General features: G+C 56.2%; 1 protein-coding gene and 1 long non-coding RNA gene across 2 annotated transcripts in view; one reads left to right on the forward strand and one right to left on the reverse strand.

Moving 5' to 3' along the window:
• The window catches only part of LOC309653941 (myosin-13-like), a 32,197-nt gene that overhangs the window by 15,244 nt on the left and 6,853 nt on the right, over nucleotides 1-10,100 (reverse strand). The window lies entirely within an intron of this gene.
• Nucleotides 765-4,570, forward strand: LOC309653944. The gene is made up of 3 exons (XR_014259658.1): nucleotides 765-937; nucleotides 1,289-1,819; nucleotides 4,519-4,570. It is a non-coding gene; the product is annotated as an uncharacterized lncRNA (long non-coding RNA).

Consider the following 10,100-nt stretch of genomic DNA (forward strand, 5'->3'; position numbering starts at 1 on the left):
GAGAGATGGGGGCTGTTAAATACCTGTGATGGGGAGAGAGCTGGGTAATTTCACAAACCTGTGTTGGGCAGAGAGATGGGGACTGTGAAACACCTGTGATGGGGAGAGAGCTGGGGGCTGTCACACACCTGTGACGGGGAGAGAGATTGGGACTGTCACATACCTATGATGCTGAGACAGCTGGGGGCTGTCAGTCACCTGTGATGGGGAGAGTGATCGGGACTATCACATACCTGTGATGCTGAGATAGCTGGGGTCTTTCACATACCTGTGATGCTGAGGAAGCTGGGGGCTGTCACATACATGTGATGAGGAGAGAGCTGGGGGCTGTTACTCACCTGTGATGGGAGGAGAGATAGGGGCTGTCTATCACCTGTGATGGGGTGAGAGCTGGTGGCTGTCACATACCTGTGATGGGGAGAGAGCTGGGGGCTGTCACACACCTGTGATGTGGAGACAGCTGGGGGCTGTCACATACCAGTGATGGGGAGAGAGTTAGGGGCTGTCACTCACCTGTGATAGGGAGTGAGCTGGGGTCTGTGACTCACCTGTGATGGGGGCTGTTAAATACCTGTGATGGGGAGAGAGCTGGGTACTTTCACAAACCTGTGTTGGGGAGAGTGATGGGGACTGTGAAACACCTGTGATGGGGAGAGTGCTGGGGCCTGTCACACAAAAGTGATGTGGCGAGAGCTTGCGGCTGTCACTCACCTGTAAAGGGGAGAGAGCTCGGCATTGTCACGCACCTGTGATACGGAGACACCAGGGGACAGTCACACACCTGTGATGGGGAGAGAGCTTGGGGTTGTCACATACCTGTGGTGTGGAGACTGCTGCGGGCTGTCACATACCTATAATGGGGAGACAGCTGGGGGCTGTCACATACCTGTGATGTGGAGACAGCTGGGGCCTATCATATACCTGTGATGGGGAGAGAGTTGGGTGCTGTCGGGCACCTGTGATGGGGAGACAGCTGGGGGCTGTCACTTACCTGTGATGGGGAGAGAGCTGGGGGCTGTCACACAGCTATGATGGGCAGAGAGCTGGGGGCTCTCACACAGCTATGATGGGGAGAGAGCTGGGGACTATCAAACACCTATGATGGGGAGAGAGCTGGGGGCTGTCACAAACCTGTGATGCGGAGAGAGCTGGTGGCTGTTTCATACCTGTGATGTGGAGACAGCTGGGGGCTGTAACATACCTGTTATGAGGAGAGAGTTGGGGGCTGTCAGGCACCTGTGATGCGGAGACAGCTGGCGGCTGTCACATACCTATGATGGGGAGAGAGCTGGGGGCTCTCACTCCCCTGTCATGGGGAGAGACCTGGGGGCTGTCACACACCTGTGATGGGGAAAGAGATGGGGAATGTCAAACACCTGTGATGGGGAGAGACATGGGGGCTGTCACATACCTGTGATGCGGAGACAGCTGGTGTCTTTCAGATACCTGTGAAGTGGAGACAGTTGGCGGCTGACACATACCTGTGATGGGGAGAAAGGTGGGGCCTGTCAGGAACCTGTGACGAGGAGACAGCTGGGGGCTGTCAGATACCTGAGACGGGAATAGAGCTGGGGGCTTTCACTCACCAGTGATGTGGAGAGAGCTGGGGGCTGTCACACACCTGTGATGGGGAGAGAGATGGGGACTGTCACATACCTGTGTCGCTGAGACAGCTGGGGGTTGTCACATACCTGTGATGGGGAGAGAGCTGGAGGCTGCCACTCACCTGTGATGGGAAGAAAGATGGGGGCTGTCACTCACCTGGGATGGGGAGAGAGCTGGGTGCTGTCACCCACCTGTGAAGGGAAGAGAGCTGGGCGTTGTCACGCACCTGTGATATGGAGACAGCTGGGGACGGCACACACCTGAGATGGGGAGAGACCTTGGGCTTGTCACATACATGTGATGTGTAGACAGCTGGGGGCTATCATATACCTTTAATGGGGAGACAGTTGGGGGCTGTCACATACCTGTGATGGGGAGAGAGCTGGGGGCTGTCACACACTTGTGATGCGGAGACAGCTGGGTGCTGACACATACCAGTGATGGGGAGAGAGCTAGAGCTAGGGGCTTTCACTCACCTGTGATGGGGAGAGAGTTGGGGGCTGTGACTCACCTGTGATGGGACGAGAGATGGGGGTTGTCACTCACCTGTGATGGAGAGATAGCTGTGGGCTGTCACTCACCTGTTATGGGGAGAGAGATGGGGGCTGTTAAATACCTGTGATGGGGAGAGAGATGGGGACTGTGAAACACCTGTGATAGGGAGAGTGCTGGGGGCTGTCACACACCTGTAATGGGGAGAGAGCTGGGGTCTGTCACCCACCTGTGAAGGGGAGAGAGCTGGGCATTGTCACGCACCTGTGAAATGGAGACACCTGGGGACGGTCACACACCTGTCATGCGGAGAGAGTTGGGGGCTGTCGGACACCTGTGATGGGGAGAGAGCTGGGGGCTGTCACTCACCTGTGATGGGGAGAGAGCTTGGGGCTGTTACACAGCTGTGATGGGGAGAGAGTTGGGGAGTGTCAAACACCTATGATGGGGAGAGAGCTGGTTGCTGTCACACACCTGTTAAGGGGAGATGGATGGGGACTGTCAAATACCTGTGATAGGGAATGAGCTGGGGCTCACACATATTTGTGATGCGGAGACAAGTCGTGGCTGTCACATACCTGTGATGTGGAGATACTGGGGTCTGTCACATACCTGTGATGGGGAGAGAGTTGGGTGCTGTCAGGTACCTGTGATGTGGAGACAGCTGGGGGCTGTCACATACCTGTGATGGGGAGAGAGTTGGGGGCTGTCGGGCACCAATGATGTGGAGACACCTGGGGGCTGTCACATACCTGTGATGGGGAGAGAGCTGGGGGCTTAAAATCACCAGTGATGGAGAGAGACCTGGGGGCTGTTACTCACCTGTAATAGGGAGAGAGCTGGGGGCTGTCCCACACCTGGGATGGGGAGAGAGATGGGGACCATGAAACACCTGTGATTGGGAGAGAGCTGAGGGCATTCTCTTACCTGTGATGTGGAGACAGCTGGGGGCTGTAACATACCTGTGATTGGGAGAGAGCTGGGGGCTGTCACGCACCTTTGATGGCGAGAGAGCTGGGGGCTGTCACACACCTGTTAAGGGGAGATGGATGGGGACTGTCAAATACCTGTGATGGGGAATGAGCTGGGGCTCACACATATTTGTGATGTGGAGACAATTCGTGGCTGTCACATACCTGTGATGTGGAGATACTGGGGTCTGTCACATACCTGTGATGGGGAGAGAGTTGGGTGCTGTCAGGTACCTGTGATGTGGAGACAGCTGGGGGCTGTCACATACCTGTGATGGGGAGAGAGTTGGGGGCTGTCGGGCACCTATGATGTGGAGACACCTGGGGGCTGTCACATACCTGTGATGGGGAGAGAGCTGGGGGCTTAAAATCACCAGTGATGGAGAGAGACCTGGGGGCTGTTACTCACCTGTAATGGGGAGAGAGCTGGGGGCTGTCCCACACCTGTGATGGGGAAGGAGATGGGGATTGTCAAACACCTGTGATGGGGAGAGACCTGGGGCCTGTCACACACCGCTGATGTGGAGAGAGTTGGGACCTGTCAGGCTCCTGTGATGCGGAGACAGCTGGGGGTTCTCAGATACCTGTGATATGGAGAGAGCTGGCGGCTGTCACTCACCTGTAATGGGGAGAGAGATGGGGACTGTCTCTCACCTGTGATGGGGAGAGAACTGGTGGTTGTCACCCACCTGTGAAGGGGAGAGAGTTGGGCGTTGTCACGCACCTGTGATATGGGGACAGCTGGGGACGGCACACACCTGTGATGGGGAGAAACCTTGGGCTTGTCACATACCTGTGATGTGAAGACAGCTGGGGTCTATCACATACATATAATGGGGAGACAGTTGGAGGCTGTCACATACCTGTGATCGGGAGAGAGTTGGGGGCTGTCACGCACCTGTGAGGCGGAGACAGCTGTGTTTTGTCACATATCTATCATGGGGAGAGTGCTGGGGGCTGTCACTCACCTGTGATGGGGAGAGAAATGGGGACTGTGAAACACCTATGATATGGAGAGAGCTGGGGGCTGTCACATACTTGTGATGGGGAGAGAGCTGGGGGCTGTTACTCACCTGTGATGGGAGGAGAGATAGGGGCTGTCTATCACCTGTGATGGGGAGAGAGCTGGGGGCTGTCACGCACCTGTGATGTGGAGACAGCTGGGGGCTCTCACATACCAGTGATTGGGAGATAGCTGTGGGCTGTCACTCACCTGTGCTGTGGAGAGAGATGGGGGCTGTTATATACCTGTGATGGGGAGAGAGCTGGGTACATTCACACACCTGTGTTGGGGAGAGAGATGGGGACTGTCAAACACCTGTGATGGGGAGACAGCGGGGGGCTGTTACTCACTTTTGATGGGGAGAGAGATGGGGGCTGTCAATCACCTGTGGTGGGGAGAGAACAGGGGGCTGTCACCCATTTGTGAAGGGGAGAGATCTGGGGGCAGTCACGCACCTGTGATATGGTGACAGCTGGGGAAGGTCACACACCTGTGATGGGGAAAGAGTTGGCGTTCACAAATACCTGTAATGTGGAGACAGCTGGGGCCTATCATATACCTGTAATGGGGAGAGAGCTGGGGTCTATCACATACCTGAGATGTGGAGGCATCTGGGGGCTGTCACATACCTGTGATGGGGGGAGAGTTGGGGGCTGTCACGCACCAGTAATGGGGAGAGATCTGGGGGCTGTCAACACCTGTGATGGGGAGAGATATGGAAACAGTCAAACACCTGTGATTGGGAGAGAGCTGGGGGCTGTCACACACCTGTGATTTGGAGACAGCTAGGGGCTGTCACATACCTGTGATTGGAAGACAGCTGGGGGCTGTCACATACCTGTGATGGGGAGACAGCTGGGGGCTGTGACTCACCTGTGATTGGGAGAGAGCTGGTGATTGTCACTCACCTGTGATGGGGAGAGAGATGAGGGCTGTCACTCAGGTGTGATATGGAGACAGGTGGGGATGGTCACACACCTGTGATGGGGAGAGAGCTTGGGGTTGTTCACATACCTGTGATGTGGGGAAGGATGGGCGCTATCACATACTAGTAGTGGGGAGATACCTGGGGGCTGTCACATACCTGTGATGGTGAGACAGCTCGTGGCTGTCACATACATGTGATGAGGATAGAGCCGGGGCCTGTCACACACCTGTGATGGGGAGAGAGCTGGGGGTTGTCACATACCTGTGATGCATAGACAGCTGGTGGCTGTTACATATCTGTGCTGTGGAGACAGCTGGGGACGGTAACATATGTGAGATGTGGAGAGAGCTAGGGGCTGTCAGGCACCTGTGATGCGGAGACACCTGTGGGCTGTCACGTACCTGAGATAGGGAGAGCGCTGGGGTCTGTCACTCACCTGTGATGGGGAGAGAGCTGGGGGCTGTCACACACCTGTTATGGTGAGAGAGATGGGGACTGTCACATACCTGTAATGCTGAGACAACTGGGGGCTGTCAGACACCTGTGATGGGGAGAGAGCTGAGGCTTGTCACATACCTGTGATGGGGAAAGAGTTGGGGGCTGTCTCTCACCTGTGATGGGGAGAGAGCTTGGGGCTGTCACACACCTGTAATAGGGAGAGAGCTGGGGGGTGTCACTTACCTGGGATGGGGAGAGAGCTGGGGTCTATCACACACCTGTGATGGGAAGAGTGATGGGGCCTGTCAAACACCTGTGATGGGAAGAGTGATGGGGACTGTCAAACACCTCTGATGGGGAGAGAGCTGGGGGCTGTCACACACCTGTGATGCGGAGACAGCTGCTGGCCGTCACATACCTGTGATGCCCACACAGCTGCGAGCTGTCACATACCTGTGATGGGTAGAGAGTTGGGGGCTGTCGGGCACCTGTGATGCGGAGACAGCTGGGGGCTGTCACATACCTGAGATGGGGAGAGAGCTGGGGACTGTCACTCACCTGTTATGGGGAGAGAGCTTGGGGCTGTCACACACCAGTAATTGGGAGAGAGCTCGGGGCTGTCACTCCCCTGTGATGGGGAGAGTGATGGGGACTGTCAAACACCTCTGAGGGGGCGAGAGCTTGGGGCTGTCACATACCTGTGATGCGGAGACAGCTGGTGGCTCTAACATACCTGTGATACGGAGACAGCTGGGGGCTGTCACATACCTGTGATGGGGAGAGAGTTGGGGGCTGTCGGGCACCTGTGATGCGGGGACAGCTGGGGGCTGTCACATACCTGAGATGGGGAGAGAGCTGGGGGCTGTCACTCTCCTGTGATGGGGAGAGAGCTGGGCGCTGTCACACACCTGTGATGGGGAGAGAGATGGGGACCGTTAAACACCTGTGATGGGGAGAGAGCTGAGGGCTTTCACATACCTGTGATGCGGAGACACCTGGGGGCTGTCACATACCTGTGATTGGGAGAGAGTTGGGGGCTGTTGTTCACCTGTGATGCGGAGACAGATGGGGGCTCTCATATACATGAGATGGGGAGAGAGCTGGGAGGTGTCACTCACCTGTGATGGGGAGAGAGCTCGGGGTGTCGCACACCTGTGATGGGGAGAGAACTGGGGGCTGTCACATACCTGTGATGCGGAGACAGCTGGTGTCTGTCATATACCTGTGATGGGGAGACAGCTGGGGACTGTTACTCACTTTTGATGGGGAGAGAGATGGGGGCTGTCAATCACCTGTGGTGGGGAGAGACCTGGGGGTTGTCACATACCTGTGATGCGTAGGCAGCTGGTGGCTGTTACATACCTGTGCTGTGGAGACACCTGGGGACTGTAACATATGTGAGATGTGGAGAGAGCTAGGGGCTGTCAGGCACCTGTGATGCGGAGACACCTGTGGGCTGTCACGTTCCTGAGATAGGGAGAGAGCTGGGGTCTGTCACTCACCTGTGATGGTAAGAGAGCTGGTGGATATCTCACACCTGTGATGGGGAGAGAGATGGGGATTGTCAAACACCAGTGATGGGGAGAGAGTTGGGTGCTGTCAGGTACCTGTGATGTGGAGACAGCAGGCGGCTGTAATATACCTGTGATGGGGAGAGAATTGGAGGCTGTCAGGCACCTTTGATACGGAGAGAGCTGGGGGTTGTCACATATATGTGATGGGGAGACAGCCGGGGGACGTCACTCACCTGAGATGGGGAGAGAGCTTGGGTCTATCACACACCTGTGATGGGGAGAAAGATGGGGACTGTCAGATACCTGTGATGCTGAGACACGTGGGGGCTCTCACTAACCTGTGATTGGGAGAGAGCTGGGGGCTGTCACATACCTGTGATGGGGAGAGAGCTGGGGGCTGTCACGCACCTTTGATGGCGAGAGAGCTGGGGGCTGTCACACACCTGTTAAGGGGAGATGGATGGGGACTGTCAAATACCTGTAATGGGGAATGAGCTGGGGCTCACACATATTTGTGATGCGGAGACAAGTCGTGGCTGTCACATACCTGTGATGTGGAGATACTGGGGTGTGTCACATACCTGTGATGGGGAGAGAGTTGGGTGCTGTCAGGTACCTGTGATGTGGAGACAGCTGGGGGCTGTCACATACCTGTGATGGGGAGACAGTTGGGGGCTGTCGGGCACCTATGATGTGGAGACACCTGGGGGCTGTCACATACCTGTGATGGGGAGAGAGCTGGGGGCTTAAAATCACCAGTGATGGAGAGAGACCTGGGGGATGTTACTCTCCTGTAATGGGGCGAGAGCTGGGGGCTGTCCCACACCTGTGATGGGGAAGGAGATGGGGATTGTCAAACACCTGTGATGGGGAGAGAACTGGGGCCTGTCACACACCTCTGATGGGGAGAGAGTTGGGACCTGTCAGGCTCCTGTGATGCGGAGACAGCTGGGGGTTCTCAGGTACCTGTGATGTGGAGAGAGCTGGTGGCTGTCACTCAGCTGTAATGGGGAGAGAGATGGGGACTGTCTCTCACCTGTGATGGGGAGACAGCTGGTGGCTGTCACCCACCTGTGAAGGGGAGAGAGTTGGGCGTTGTCACGCACTTTTGATATGGGGACAGCTGGAGACGGCACACACCTGTGATGGGGAGAGACCTTGGACTTGTCACATACCTGTGATGTGGAGAGAGCAGGAGGCTGTTACTCACCACTGATGAGAGGAGAGATAGGGGTTGTCTATCACCTGTGATGGGGAGAGAGCTGGGGGCTGTCACATACCTGTGATGGGGAGAGAGCTGGTGGCTGTCACACACCTGTGATGCAGAGACAGCTGCGTGCTGTCACATACCAGTGATGGGGAGAGAGGTAGGGGCTGTCACTCACCTGTGATGGGGAGAGAGCTGGGGTCTGTGACTCACCTGTGATGGGACGAGAGATAGCTGTTGTCACTCACCTGTGATGGAGAGATAGCTGTGGGCTGTCACTCACCTGTGATGGGGAGAGAGCTTGGGTCTGTCACCCACCTGTGAAGGGGAGACAGCTGGGCATTGTCACGCACTTGTGAAATGGAGACACCTGGGGACGGTCACACACCTGTGATGCGGAGAGAGTTGGGGGCTGTCGCACACCTGTGATGGGGAGAGAGCTGGGGGCTGTCACTCACCTGTGATGGGGAGACAGCTTGCGGCTGTTACACAGCTGTGATGGGGAGAGAGCTGGGGACTTTCAAACACCTATGATGGGGAGAGAGCTGGTTGCTGTCACATACCTGTGATGGGGAGAGGGCTGGTGGCTGTTTCATACCTGTGATGTGGAGACAGCTGGGGGCTGACACCTACTTGTGATGGGGAGAGAGTTGGGGGCTGTCAGGCACCTGTGATGCGGAGACAGCTGGCGGGTGTCTCATACCTATGATGGCAGAGAGCTGGGGGCTGTCACTCAACTGTGATGGTGAGAGAGATGGGAACTGTCAAACACCTGTGATTTGAGAAGAGCTAGTGGTTGTCACATACCTGTGATGTGGAGACAATGGCGGTTGTCACATACATGTGATTGTGAGAGAGTTGGGGGCTGTCAGGCTCCTGTGATGAGGAGACAGCGGGGGGCTGTCAGATACCTGTGGTGGGGAGAGAGCTGGAGGCTGCCACTTATCTGTGATGGGGAGAGAGCTTGGGGCTGTCACTCAACTGTAATGGGGAGAGAGATGGGGTCTCTCACTCACCTGTGATGGGGAGAGAGCTGGGTTCTGTCACCCACATGTGAAGGGAAGAGAGCTGGGCGTTGTCACGCACCTGTGACTTGGAGACAGCTGGGGAAGGTCACACACCTGTGATGGGGAGAGAGCTTGGGTTTGTAACATAACTGTTATATGGAGACAGCTGGGGGCTGTCACCTATAATGGGGAGACAGCTGTGGGGTGTCACATACCTGTGATGTGGAGACAGCTGGGGCCTGTCATATACCTGTGATGGGGAGAGAGTTGGGGGCTGTCACGCACCTGTGATCCCGAGACAGCTGGGGGCTGTCACACACCTGTGATGGTGAGAGAGATGGGGACTGTTAAACACCTGTGATGGGGACAGAGCTGGGGCCTTTCACACACCTGTGATGGGCAGAGATTTGGTAACTGTCAAACACCGGTGATGGGGAGAGTGCTGGGGCTGTCACATACCTGTGATGTGGAAAAAGCTGGAGGCTGTTACATGCCTGTGATGGGGAGAGAGTTGGGGGCTGTCAGGCACCTGTGATGTGGAAACAGCTGGGGGCTGTCACATACCTGTGATGGGAATTGTGCTAGGGGCTGTCACTCACCTGTGATGGGGAGAGAGCTGGGGGCTGTCACACACCTGTGATTGGGAGACAGTTGTTGTCTGTCACTCACCTGTGATGGTAAGAGAGCTGGTGAATATCTCACACCTGTGATGGGGAGAGAAATGGGGACTGTCAAACACCAGTGATGGGGAGAGACCTGGGGGCTGTCACATACGTGTGATGTGGAGACAGTTGGTGTCTTTCACATACCTGTGATGTGGAGACAGCAGGGGGCTGACACATACATGTGGTGCGGAGAAAGTTGGGGGCTGTCACACACCTGTGATGGTGAGAGAGATGGGGACTGTCAAACACCTGTGATGGGGACAGAGCTGG

Source organism: Balaenoptera physalus (assembly GCF_965194825.1).
Source record: "Balaenoptera physalus genome assembly, contig: HAP1_SCAFFOLD_1517, whole genome shotgun sequence".
Taxonomy (NCBI): Eukaryota; Metazoa; Chordata; class Mammalia; order Artiodactyla; family Balaenopteridae; genus Balaenoptera; species Balaenoptera physalus.